At 41.4% G+C, this 14258-nt stretch overlaps 2 protein-coding genes across 5 annotated transcripts in view; one reads left to right on the top strand and one right to left on the bottom strand.

Annotated features, from left to right (window-relative positions):
* The window catches only part of LOC137139604 (teashirt homolog 2), a 106008-nt gene extending 93425 nt beyond the window's left edge, over positions 1-12583 (bottom strand). Inside the window, exons 1-2 of one of the 2 annotated variants that reach the window (XM_067527085.1) lie at positions 12262-12583; positions 10085-10146 (exon numbers count right to left, since the gene is read on the bottom strand). The gene's annotated coding sequence lies outside the window, so the exon portion shown is untranslated. The remainder of the gene's footprint in view (positions 1-10084; positions 10147-12261) is intronic. The other variant, XM_067527086.1, reaches the window with a different exon arrangement.
* Positions 11959-14258, top strand: part of sall4 (spalt-like transcription factor 4) — a 34232-nt gene continuing 31932 nt past the window's right edge. The window contains exons 1-4 of one of the 3 annotated variants that reach the window (XR_010916363.1): positions 11959-12298; positions 13447-13580; positions 13715-13879; positions 13977-14123. The gene's annotated coding sequence lies outside the window, so the exon portion shown is untranslated. Of the gene's footprint in view, positions 12299-13134; positions 13581-13714; positions 13880-13976; positions 14124-14258 lie in introns of those variants that run through there. The other 2 variants (XR_010916365.1, XR_010916364.1) reach the window with 2 other exon arrangements.

Genomic DNA, 14258 nt, shown 5'->3' with positions numbered 1-14258 from the left:
TGTGATCAAAAGCATTAATCTAAAAAAAGGGGATATCTGAGTGCAAATATCATCTTTATATGGCCATTACTTATTAATCTTTATATTCATTCCGGGGCCACTAAGTCATGTCACCTAGATGTCCTCTGAAAGCAAATGGCCCGACACAGCATATTGAATTACATGTTCCTCTATTTACTGGAAAAGCAGGTCTTGGAGATAACAAGAAAGGTGATATTTACAGCAGCCGGCAGCAGTGTGATGTGGCCTGCCAAATCATAGCTCAGGTGGGCCAAGGAGCTCCTCCGTGTTAGGAAGAGGGCAACGCTGAGCCAGAGACACACATATAAGACTGCTTCCGTGAGTACGAACAGAGTCATTCGAGTAACTGTTCGCAAAGATCAACAACTAGTTGTTTTTTTTTAAAAAGTGATTCTTCTTCTGCACTTCTCAGACATCAAGTGTCTATCAAACATGTGGCATGTGCAGTGCTTTTTCCTTTTTCCTCTTAAAGTTTCTGTTAATAGGCCAGTTTCAATGGTGGACATTTTGACAAGTCACAGGAGGAAAAGCACAGGAGTGAAATCCATTTAGTTTTAGCTTCTGAAACTGTCACACTGCTGCGGCTTAGGATGCGTTCAATGCAAGTCAGAAATTTCCAAGTTGGATATTCTGAATGGGAAGTTCAAAGCATCCCATGGTGCAAAAAGAGAAAACAGTGGCTGACTGTACTGTACACTGCTCATCGGTTAAATGGAGCTGGGGCAGGTAAAGGAAAGTAAACAGGACTAAGATCGTGTTCTGTACTACTGGATATTCCTATAAGTGAAAAATTGCTCTGCAACATGGAACAACTGCACAATTAGCATTTGCTCATAACAGTACAAGACTGTGCCAGCAAAATGTTAAATGCAGTCCCAACAAATTTACTACACAGCACTTAAAAAAAAGACATTTTGTCAGCCATTTAGCAAAAATCTGCTGCTTTTGGCAGGACCATGACCACATCCACTAAGGGGTCTCTACGCTATTGTTTTGGTCCACACCGGAGTTGCAAGTGCTGTGATCAGATAAAGTTAAACCTTACCAATTTTCAACTAGCGTTCTATAGCTTTAGTTTAGGGTGTAAATGTACATTAATGTTTTTAAACTTCTCTCTGATTTCCGTATAATAAAATCTGTCTCTGCTTCCAGCTTAGAAAGTTCTCCAGATGACATCGCCCAGAGTTTTTCCTCATTAGGAGGAGCTCTGGAAAAGCAGGGTGACCGTGATTACAACTTCCATGTGTGCAACAATCTTAACTGAAGATTCCTCCCAGTGAAGTCAATCTGAGCCATTTGTTAGCTAAAAGAAGAGAGATATTTTAATATAGAGAATTTAAAGGGAAATTTAATGACATTTATTTACATGTACTACCCAACAGAGAACCTAAAAAGCAAGTTTAATATCAGTGAAGGTGCCCTTTAAAATCAAGCAGACTAAACAAAGTAGAAAGTGAAAACCCCATAGGAACCATTGATGTATGGTAGACAGCTGAGCACAGAGAGATAAACAAAGATGCTGCCATACAATATTTTAAATCACATTACTCACTTTACACACTAATAATTTTAAATGTCATTTAATGCCATGGTCTAAGCAAATAGGCTTCATTTTGACAGTTTTATTCATTTAACTTATTCAAAAACCTGTTTCTGAAGATGCCTGTGAAGTCCAAGCTGCATGACATTTTGTAGCTCCTGCTTCCTAGATACTACAACGACTACAACAAGTCCAATTGCCTGCCGTGAAACAGACCTATTGAATTTCTGTACAGGCCAGAAACAATTTGGTGGCGAACACAGTTTCTGGTCTCAGACACAACACTGTAACTGCATTTCTCAAGGAAGAAGCAAACCTGAAACAGCAAAGCTGTCTCAAATTACAAGGAACTGAAATGTAGATAATACAAACAATCAGACGATTAAAAAAGGGATTTTCTCTACAACATGACCATTCGGGTCTCTAAATAGGGCCAAATAAAGAAGAAGCCTGTAATGCCTTTTAAAAAAATCCCATCAATATTGTGTAGCATCAAGGATGTGAGGTCAAAAGTCAGGTCAGTGAATTTAGAAAAACAATACAAGAATCATGGAGTACAGCCAAAACACATTACTAATCTCTATTAACAGACTAAGGGATTGACGGGAAATTAATCTGAAACAATTTTACAACAAATTTTTTGCCATTTTTCAAGCAAAAAAGCCAAATATTCCCTAGTTTCTGCAGCCGAAAAGTTTGGATTGGCTGTTTTCTGTGTTTTTTATATGACAGCAATCTGAATATCTCGGGGGCATGGACTTCTGATCAGATGAAGCAAGGGCCCTATTAACTGATTCATTTTTAAAAAATTACAAAATTAAAACCTTATACACAAGCTCAAGTAGATTAATCAATAGTGAAAATAATGTTATATAATAATAATAATGTTTAACGCAACCCTCCCCCATTTCTAGCGGGCTTAGACCAACACTGCACAGCTGGGGAGGGGAATGGGCTGTTGGGGCTTCGGTGTCTTGCCCAGAGACCCTTCGGGACCGGGGATCGAACCACTGACCCTGTGGTCCGTGGACGACTGCCATACCAACTGAGCTGCAGCCGCCCCTTGGTGAAAATAAGGTTTAGTTACAGCCCTTAAACAAATGTTTGGAAAGTTAAAAAGTGTACATTTTAAGACAGCTTGTTAATTAAGAACTTAATCAATGTTTCCATGAGCTGCTTTAAATCTTGTCAATTTGCAAAGCAGCAAATGAAAGTTGGACATATTTTCCTTATTAATATGACCCAATAACCTCTGGTGTGTAAATTAATTACTCCATGTTGATATGTGACTGTTAAAAGAAGCACTCAGAGCCAGAGACTGTGCGGCATAAGTAGGGGAACACTTTATGGTTAATAAAGTGTTTTGATCATCATAAATAGGACTTGGGAAACAGGTGCAGATGAAACAACTGGAACACATGGTGGAAGCCAGAAGCTCGGCACACCTGTTCCCTTCCTGCTAAACAGCCTTGCAGTGGATCGTCTCTGGAGCACAAAATAACTTCCGTCTCGCACACACAGCACACATTTCTCTGTTTCTAATAGCACAGAGATGGAGAACAGACATTTGTCCCTTTTAGGGCCAATAGCAATGGTGATAAATGAAAGCAAGACTCTTTCTCTATGCTGCTGGAAGATTTTAATGCATTTTCCCCTGGTCTGTGTAGACAGAGCACTCCACAGGGAGGAGGGAGAGGATAAGTAACTATAGGAGGTGGTAATGGTGTTGGTATCGGCTGGTGTTGTTTGCCCTAGCTGTATTGAAGCGATGGTCCCTGAGGAGCCTGGCACAGGGAGCTGGGTTTGTCAACCTTGTCTGTGGGACTTAATATGAAAACAACACTAATGAGAACCATTTCCATTGCTCTGTTTATTTTCAGAGATGCATTGAGCGGGGCATACGCACGGCTCAGTGATCGCACGTTGCATTGCATTCATTATGGGGCCCTGGATGGGCTACTGATACATTACACACAAACACTCTTATAATTGCATTTTTTTCTATTATTGTTCAGTGCTACTTTTAATGCCGCACTGAAGAAAAATGGACTCCATCTGATCAAATACAAACATACAGTTACGCGTCTGGTGGAATTCTTTTTGGGAAAAAAAAAAGCTAAAAAACACATATATCTAATTTCATGAGTGAAGCAAAAACACACATCTATACCCTCACTGTAGATTCCATAGTATCTGAAGAGGTTTTCTCTTCATCAATAAATGACAAGCTTCAGCAGACAAGTATCATTTCCTGAAGCAAAATGAATCCTCCCGCGTCCATCTATTCACTCACAGACATGCTGTTTTGGAAATCTCTCCAAAGTGACATTACTCTAGAGATTGAAACCACCATTTCATTGAGCAGAAAATTGCTATTGAATTTGGAGCTGAATAATTGGGAGCCATGTTCCAATGCAACCCACAGGAAAAAAAAAGGTAGAGTTATGTTTTACTGTCACACTCAAACCAATGACATTCTGAAGCTGAGCGGCACAAATGGTATGGGTATTGTTGGACGGGACATTGCTTTCCTTTGTATATGAGCCATATCAAGCACGGTGTTGGAAGGCAATTTGGAAAAGGATGCAATTCACTTTGATTTGATAGAAGGCCATGGGTGGGATAAAAAAAAAATTAAATAAAAAAAAAAGGCAGCAGCATTTTTAAAGAAAAGATACAAGCGTTCAACTGTGTTGCTGTGCAGTATTCATCCAACTCTGGACTACGTACTCATTTAACAAAAATACCGCTTAGACTGAAATGCGAAACCAGGCTAAATTCCTCTGCCAATTGTTATTGTTATTTAGGGAAATGGCAAATTTTCTTTGTACAAAAAAACAATAATTGACATGCCTGTTGTACATTTTCACATATACGCATACACACATTTAAAGGCATCAGACCATCTTCCTCCTGGTGTGGCCTCTTCATGAGTGCCACCATTTAGGGAAAGAATAACTGCTTCGCTAGCTCTTTATCTGTTTGCTGGATTTGTTGTGTTGAGCTTGGTGGCACTGCCTCCCTCCCTCTCTCCCGCTCCTCCCTCCCTCTCTCTCGCCGCCCCTCCCTTCATCCAGTGATCGTTTTGTGAACCCGTTAGCCTGTCATTGGTTTAGAGACTCCAAATGACCCTGTGTTTCTGCAGAAGACTCATTCATCCCCTCCCCACTCCTCCTCCTCCCCAGGCCACTGGCAATACTGATGACCACCAGAAAGACACACACAGACACACTTCTTATAGACACACATTAACACATAAAAACACACACACAGACACACACACTGATGGCTGCTATGGTTTGCTGGTGTAATGTGCTTTGTTGTGTGAAGGTATCAATCAGAGGGGAGCAGATTATTAGAGTGTCTGAAAGAGATCAAACAATGTTGCCGTCTGCACCCACACATGGCTGATTTACAGGCAGGCTGATAAAGTACTGCAGCTCTCTGTCAGGGGCTACATGACGGCTCGCCGCGCTCTTAGGATAAATTATTGCAGAGGCCCGCGGTAATGTCTCTCCACCTAGCAACCAGCCGCCCCAGCCGCTGCCAGGGGAGCCCTGCCTCGTCTGCCATAATGGCACTGTGTCCGGGGTCAGCAGTTACTGTATCACAGCAGGGTGGGAGGGATATATATATATATATATATATATATATATATATATATATATATATACACATATATATACACACACACGCACACACACACACACAGGCTTGAATGCATGCGCGTGCATGCTTGCACACCATTACTTATTTGTCTCCACACCTGCCATTTGGAAGCAATGCCAAAAGACACTCAGAGATGACTGCAGGAGGACTGAGTGGACACAGGGGATGTCTCGCTACAATTTTGCAATAGAGCAACATTTTGAAACGATCTTCCGGCCCTGAGAGCGAAGGGGTGTTATTGTCAAAAAAATAATACTCGGCAAAAAAAACCTTACAGAAAGCCGTTTGCAAACCTAAGTCGTGTGATCGGCTGAGAGGCGATTCTGCACGGACACAACATTTAATGCTAGATGTCTCTAACGGGTTCTGTCCTCATATCAGCATTCAGGCCTGCCCAAAACAAGCAGGTCCTGATTGATAAGAGCCTAATAGGGACTAGTGTTTTCATGACAAAACACTAAACACACACAAAACAAGGCTACATATTTGGAGCCACGCTTTAGCAGACAGCAACAAAAAGATATGTAGGAGAGGTAGCCAAAAATCAAAAGGAAAGAGCCAGCACCCAGAAGTGGATTTCACTTACAGAAGACGAATAACTATTTCATATCCCTCTGAGTTGCGGGCTTTTTATTTACTCAAGATGGCATTTTTGTGTGTATGCTGAGCAAGGTCAGGAAGAGCAGAACTCACCCAAGAAATTGGCAGGGCTGCAAAAAGAGAGCAGGAAAAACTATACAGACATGCTAAAAGATAGATGCTGTCGATTGAGTGTAATGAATATTTTACTGAGGCTTTCTCCATTAGAGCTTTTCAACAGTGTCTTTCTATAGAAAAAAGTGGGAGTATAAGAAATAAAAAAAAACACAAACAACTAAAAAATACATTTTTATTCTGGAACTAAGTGGGTCCACACTCAGGGAGTTCAGCAGCTGGCTTTGGCAAGTCGTCGTCTGCCATTTTAGCAGTGACTGGGCGATCGCCTCCTCCCTGCCCTCTCCCCTGTGTTATCTCGCTCAAAGCAGTGCCATCCCTCCATTGTAATAATGCCGCTTCCCAGCAGCCCTTGGAATGACCTTTCTTTAATTAACTGCATCTTGATGAGCAGATCTACATAGAATGTGAAGGTTAATTAATGAAGTATCACTGCTTAGTCTTAAAACCATTACCTAGCGGATGACAGCCAGCCCACCACTCTCAATTTTATCCCCCGATCTCATTAGCAATTGTAGACCAATGGACAGCTCAGCTCTGGTCAGTGGATCTCAAGTAAATTGTATCAAAGACAGGTCCTTTGATATCCTTCATATGGCTACATAAGGCCATACTCCAGCTCTTTGAATTATATATGAGAAAAGCTCACGCATGTATACACACACACACACACACACACACACACACGTAATGTGTTCCTGTTTTTCTCGGAGGTATGAATATAGTCAGAAAGCACATAAATAATTCAAATGAAGGTAAAATAATATTTCAATTAAGATCCATGTAATCGGTTTCCTGCAAACAAATACATGATGGATTATGATGGATAATTCTTGTATTATTGCACAGTTTCATCTTGATAAGCTTTCAGTTTCCGTGTGATTTCATTTCAGGGAGCGCATTTCGCTGCAGCTTATCATCGCAGTGTGTAAAAGTAGATCCACATTAGCAAATGTTACCAAACTGCTTAAAGTGTCTGGGTTTCCGCTGAACCTGGTAAAAGATGGGCCGATGATGATCGCGCGGGGGTCTACAGTTACAGCACATTTTCTCCAAACGGGCTGTGCTCTCACAGCTTCTTGTCTATCTGTAATCTATCACAGTGGAGGATGAGGTGAGCTATCACTGCAGTGTGCTCGGTACTCAGAGCACAAACACGAGGAGGACATGTGACACCATCCATCACCATGGAGGCTAGTTTTTGTTGCTGTTGATCGCAAGGTTTCCCTCCTGGGTATTACAGGCCAGGTGAGCCACCTGGGCTCATTTACCTTCCCACCTGGCCTGGACACTGGGAAATTAAACGGAATGCATCCAGCATTAGCACCAACTGTGCAATGTTTTCTGGCCCCTATCATGTTAAATGAGAGCCTCAGTCAAAAGGGGATGATTTCATAATACAATAAAATTTTGCAAACCATTGAATAATGGGCGTTTGTGTCATTATCCGGCTATAAATCTGCCAGATTGTGTGCATCGTGTGCAGTTTCACTGACGCCGAACAACTTCTCTGAGTGATTCTGCCTGCTACAGGAGGATTTTCAGATATGGCTGTAAATCTCCATCAGGAACCACTCCTGTCTCTATATGAGGATTTCTCAGCACTGAGGAATGTGATGAAGGCTCTCCATGTAACCTTGCTTTAGCCCTAAAGTCAAAGCATTAAAGCTTGACTTTGGGTAGTAGTAGTGGCACAAAGCGACTTCCACAAGACAGTGGAGTTTGACAAGCACATATTTATCCTTTTTATCCAATATGTGCAGAAGAAAGAAGAAAAGATGACAGATATATCCAGGCCATCTAGACACAGCTAACCCACAAGCAAAGCTACCAGTCTCCATTTGTGCCTGTTAACACTACAAACGTATTGATTCTCACCATTTACTGCTACAGCCTTTTGACAGCAGACACAACCACATATGTTAAAGCTGACGTGGCTGCCTTCGTGGCAGGCTAACAGAGAGCGATACCCTCCTGCTGTCTCTCACTCTTGGCTGAGTATTTATAGAATAAAATACGCCTGCGTAAAATGTAATGATAAATAAAGACGAGAAAAAGAATAAAAACCTAAATTTTCATTTTCCAACCCGAATGACAACGATTTCTAGGCCTCATTTATGGATCCGCTCACAAAAAAGATGAGTGGAGTTCCAGTTTGTCTACCATAAATCATTAAGGTTTTGCCAGGGTAAACTCGGTCCCTAATTGCTGTACCTTTTTGCTACCACTGATACGGTGTCACACCTTCACTGATGACTGTCACGTAAAGTTTCTATATAGAAGTAGTTCTCCGTTGAAGCATCTATCTGATTTCCCTTTCAGCACCTCGAATGACACCCCGCTAAAAGCTGGCACAATACGCTTCCCGCACACAACGCTGTCACCAAAGACAACTTGGGAGAAAGCGAGTGTTTTGAGAGTTTGAAACAAAATAGCTGGTGCAGCATTTCCCCATTTCCGTCTGAAATCCTTGACACCAGAGGATTTACAGTGAAGTGAAGTGAGGTGGGTGCTGTATGGTGGAACGAGATGTGGGGGCTGAGTGAGGTGGGGTGCAAGGAGAGGTGGGGGGGGTCCACACTCTACACTCATGCTGACAGGGATCCTCCCTGTAGCGTGAGCTTTTTTTTTCCATTAGTTCCTTACTCACTCTCTTGCCCTCCAGACCCGCAGAGTGAGGAAGATTTAAGTGGCCAGTCAAGTGAAATCCCCAAGGTTTGGCAGGTGTGAGGTCTGGCTTCATTATCTACAGACACCTCTGTCCAATTATGAGCCTTGCTCCCTCTGTGACGATGATGATGCCGCGCGCGTGTGTGTGTGTGTGTAGGTATGTGTGTGTAGGGCACGAATAAGCTAGGCTCATTGTTATCTGTCTAACTATCAAGATTCCCTCCTCCATCATGACATCATTGACAATTTCCTACAAAAAAAAATGCAAGTGCATGTGCATTTGCACTTGATGCATGCGTCTGCACACACACGCACGCACACACACACATATTTTTTGTTTAGGATTAGGTCTGTAACCCAAAATATTCAGTCCATGGCCTAATTTTCCACTCTGTTCTACTTGGGAGCAGAAAGCAACACCTGAAACCTACTTGTGTAATAATGTTAATGGTCAGTTTGCAGCCACCAGAAGTAGAAGTCACTATAAAGAAAAGAAGAAGAGCTGCAATAAATTACAACTAGAATACAACTAGCCTGTGATCAAAAGTCTCCACTGGTTTTGATACATCTCCATGGTTTTCCATTCTGCTGACCCACTGGTTCCAAAATGTCAGCCACTACAAACTAGAACACTGCCTCTTGAGCGGTTTCAAACGAACACAGGGTATCTCTCTCTCTCTCTCTCTCTCTCTCTCTCTGGCTCTAGCCTGATTTTGGACACCCCCTGCTGACACTACGGTAAAATAACAAGCCACCTACATTACCGTTGCACAAGAGTAGAGTCCACTAAAAACTGAAAATGGTCATTTTTCAGCCTCTTGGTAACATTCACATGGCATCATTGACATTCTTGCAACTTTCTGTTTTGTCATAAATGTAACAACATCAGACATGTACATAAAGAAAGGCTTATTTTTATCCTAATTTATAACCCAGCATGTGTCGTTGGGTTGAATCCTCTCCTCCTAAGGCCTGCTATTGTCCATCTACCCTCTAGTCTCTGGTTAGCCTGCACTCATCTGCAGCCCCATCATCTGCATCAGTTGGCAGATACAAAGCGCTTATTTGCGTGTGAGCATGTGTGTCTTTTGTGTGTGTGTGTGTGTGTGTGTGTGTTCACACTGTCTTTTTATATTACAAAGTGCTGGAGTCATCTGATGGTCCCCAGACTTTGGCTCTGTTTTATCTGATGCTGAGATGGCAGCTGTTGACCAAAGGAATTCATACATGTGTGTATAATTTGTCTTATGGCTCAAAACAAACATAGGACACAGGATATTTTTTACCCATTCAATAGTTTTAGAGATGCTTGATTACAATTTCAGGGGGGTTTTCTATAAATAGAATGAACTGCTGATCTAAGCGCACTGCACAGCAATTTCTCAGAACTGTATATAAATAAATAAAAAAACATCATGATTACTTGAACAAATGTGGGCTGGAGCATGTTTCACACAGCTTTGAACTCACCATTTTATTTACTTCCTCCTAATGATCGGATCTTAGGACTGGCAGCGGCAACGGAGCCTCCCCTGAATCACAAAGAAAAAGAGAAAAAGACATGAATTAATAATGAGCAAAATTACTCAAACTGTACACACCACGACCTGCCATAGCATGGTGAGCAGCAGGCCCAAAGGTGAGAAAGATAGATAAATATTTCATGCCTAAATACGTTTTTTGGGGTCCGGATTCGGCCTGTTCAGATTTTTTTTTTTTGCAGCACATGGTCAAACCATTAAGCTAAAAAGAGACTTGGAATCTGTCTCTAGCTCTCGTCTGCACAGAAGCAAGACTCAGATCAGGTTTATGTGCGACAGCCAGCTTCTGATGCTTGTGTCTCGCCTGTGTGGCAAGTAGACGGTGTTCTTTGGGTGCCCTCAGGTGGAAGCCTGGTATAATTGCTGTTGACAACCTACAAGTCATTGTGCAATTAAAGCATCTGCCGCTCCTGTGTGGCAGCGGGCTGTGATGCCTTGTGACAGCTCGTAGCCATTAAGCAACTGTAAGCAGCTGGCGTGCCTCGGTGGGGGAAAATAATGTGACAGAGGCACTCCCCCCTCCTATTGTTGCCCTTGTCTCTTTGGGGAAAAGAGGGACATTACATCACTCAGCGAATACTCAGGCGTCTCAGTGAATGGGAAAGGGGCACGTCTACAAATTAGAACTGGCACAGCTGGATGTCCAAATTATACTTTGTTTCTGTGTACAACAAGTGAATAAGTGTTGTTGTTTCAAAAAGGGGTAAGCAGAAGCCTGGTAAAAAAAAAAAAAAAAAGTTATTTTTCTCAAGCAAAAATGACGGAAATTTAGCTGATCCAGCCTCTCAAATGTGAGGATTTGTGGCTCTTCTTTGTTTTCTATAGTATTAAATGTATTATTTTGTTAAAACAAAGCTTTATTAATATTTAGATGTGTATCGGGGCTTTTAAACTTCCCACTGCCTTACTTATATTAATATATCTGTGTCCTTCTAGTTGAAAAACTTCTCTACATTATGTCACCTTAAGCAGATGTTTATTATGAGGAGTTCAGGTGATGTTACTTGGAAGTGTTCTGAAGGAGCAACAAGATGACATCATCTGAACTCAAATTCTTCAAGATTATGTCATTTTGAGGTGTTTGTAATATAGAGAGGTCAGGTTTAAGTTTTATGCCATTCATACACTCCCCAGTGTGAAGCCATCAGTGAAGCTGCCCAAAAATTAACAAGAAATAATAATAATAACAACAACAACATGCCGGATGGCCAATCAAATAGATTTGTACTGATAATATTTGTAATGATTTACATTACTGGAGGTTCCTCGTGAATAAGACCTAATAATTAAGGAAACGCCTAGGCTGCAAGTGTGAAAAATGAAGAAAAAAAAAACATATTTCTAGAATAGTACAGCACATACTGATGTGTTCTGCTCTGCTGGGGGGACGACATAAGTCTTTCTTTAATTACATATCTGAGTCATTTGTGTGTCACATGTTAATGTGGTCTTTTGATGTCAATTTAACCGCACTGACTTTGTGGGGGGATTTATGTGCATATGATTTTCACGCTCTTTGGCTACATGTAATTATTTATTTTATGACGTCCCTTCCATGTCTTTTCTTCATCTGGACCTTTTTAATTTCAAAACGTCCTTAGTAAAGACTTACAGTGTTTTCCTTACTAATATGACACGAACAGTTTCCACACATTTATCGGAATCTAAGGAGACAATACTGACAGAATCCAATTCAAAGACTAGTTGTAATCAACTAGTCAAATGCATGTGGGCAGGCCATGAAATGCCCTGCAAATGTGTGTGCGTGCGCGCGCGTGCGTGTCTAAGCCTCCCCGTCGGTCTCAAGGATTTGCTGCTTCAGCAGGGAAGGAATCAGTCCTGTGCCTTTGCCGCGCAGGGAAGTTAGCGTAAGGAAATTCCTGAGCTTCACAGTGGCAATCAGGCAGCTAAGGACCTGCCACTGAAAATGGAGCTGTGTGTCAGTCACTTTCATGGCTTATTCACACCAGCACAACTGCTTTGGCATAAAAAAGTAGAATTCTCCTTCGCCACCCCGACGACTCAGTAAACGGTCCCCGCTTGGACAACGGCGGAGTGTGTGTAATTTCGTGCTCTGTAGGCCGTTTTTTAGATTTGAATTCTTACCTCCCACTGGAGAAATGATGTTTACAGCCGTTGCAAGGTAAAAACAACAAATGCTAAGGCTAATCTGAAATGGGCTAATGTTTGCACCCCGGCGATTCTAGGAGCAACAAAACGAACAGTTGACCTTTGGGCACGCGTTGGTTTCAAAAATGTAATTACATCTATATGGTCCGAGTAAAACAAACCTGAATTCAGAATTCATGTTTGGCCATTGTGGAACTTTATATTCGACTTCCGCGACGACAGGTGGCAGTAGCGGCTTTGTTAGTTTACTGAGAAGCAAAACCCTACTATAGCTGCCACGGTGTTTCCAATTTGTTCAAATTTATCTTTATCTCTGAGGCAAATATTATTATTATTATTATTATTATTATTATTATTATTATTATTATTATTATTATTATTTACTTTGCCTATTCTGTTTTAATTAGTTCTACTTGGAGACTAATTAGTTCTACGACTAGTTCAAGAGCACCTGGGTGGCGAGCGACAAACCTCTGTCGTGTTCAAGTTCAACAAGGTTCAATACAAGTGATTTGTGAAAATGTATCAGTATTCAGCAGCTGGGTTGAAATAATTTTTTGAATAAATTAACAAGTATTAATTTAGTTTAGACGAGAGATGGCATGCGTATGGAAATACTACATGGTGCAATTCTTGGTTTAAATTGGTAAAAGACTAGTGGATGTGTTTTTTAATTTCAAATTACATTTATAAAATATGGCAATTTTGTGGTATTTGTTTTGATTCATGTTATTGGTGTAAATCATGAAATGAAAGAAAGGAAATTGTTATATAAAAAACTTGTGAGGCTAGTAAGTGTTGTTTTTAAATCCCATGAGAAGCTGTATACGTCCTGTATTGGATGGATTTTGGCTTTTCAGTTCATTCAAGTTTGATTTGAAAAATATGACTCTGTCAATTAATAAATATTTCGATTTAAACGTCCTTGTCATGTTTGAATAAAACTGAAAGCAGTACCCATTATAAACAGATTGTGATTTTCCCCATAGCCTTAAAAGCACCGTATGACGTCACACGCATGCTTTTTTTTTCCTGCTGCCGCAAACCTCACGTAACATGTCGTAAAACTGACCTGTATCAATAATGTTGTTAGAGATGTGAATGCTTTGTATCAGGTATAAGCCTAACCGCCGTCAATTCCATGTTTGAAACACGTCATAGTTGTACTGGCTGCATGTTCCCGCGAACCGGTACAGTAACATCGCGATGGGCACGGTGTAGGCTTCGATCAGCCAGAAGATGAGTTGACACACAGCAAAACAAGCTGTCGAAAATGGCAACATACAACGCAGAAGGTACATGTAGACATTTGAGACCAGCAACTAACACATCATTCATGATCTTGGTTTGCAAATGTTTCGCATTGGTGTAGTCAGTTTCACAATCTTCCTTTGAATGACTGGCTCCCGTTTTGTGTACTCTCATGTAGCTCCAGGACACTCTATTGTGGTGGAGGTCAGCCCGGATATCCACATCTGTGGCTTCTGCAAGCAGCAGTACAATAATTTTGAGGTCTTTCTCGCTCACAAGCAAAACGGATGCCCCCAGCCCACAACTGGCACACTTGCCACCACTGCAACGAACACTCTCGCAGGTAAAAGTGAAACACTGTTACACTTCTGTTGTCCTCGGTGTGTATTTACACTCCATTCATAGTCTGATTCATGCCCTCCAACCCTTGTCTTCACCAGGTTCCAGCAATGAATTTGTTTTTGAGGAAACCTACCAGACTTGTGTTATGCGAGGTGTCAAAAAGATCCTGACCAAAGCACAGAAAACACCTTCCAAAAAATTAAAAACTGCCTTGACTTCAAAGAGACACAGCTGCTGTTTCTCAGGTTGGTGCCTCTTGCTGTTTATGACTGTAACACATTCCTTCTTCACAGGTGTCAAGCAACTGTACTTCCTGCCAGCCACATCCAGTCATTAGTTTTTCCCAGGTATACAGGCTCACGCACACCTTGTAAAAGTAA

The sequence above is a fragment of the Channa argus genome, chromosome 13 (genome assembly GCF_033026475.1).
Source record: "Channa argus isolate prfri chromosome 13, Channa argus male v1.0, whole genome shotgun sequence".
Classification (NCBI taxonomy): Eukaryota; Metazoa; Chordata; class Actinopteri; order Anabantiformes; family Channidae; genus Channa; species Channa argus.
The sequence above is the reverse complement of the archived record's forward strand: the minus strand, read 5'-3'. Positions and strand labels throughout refer to the sequence as shown.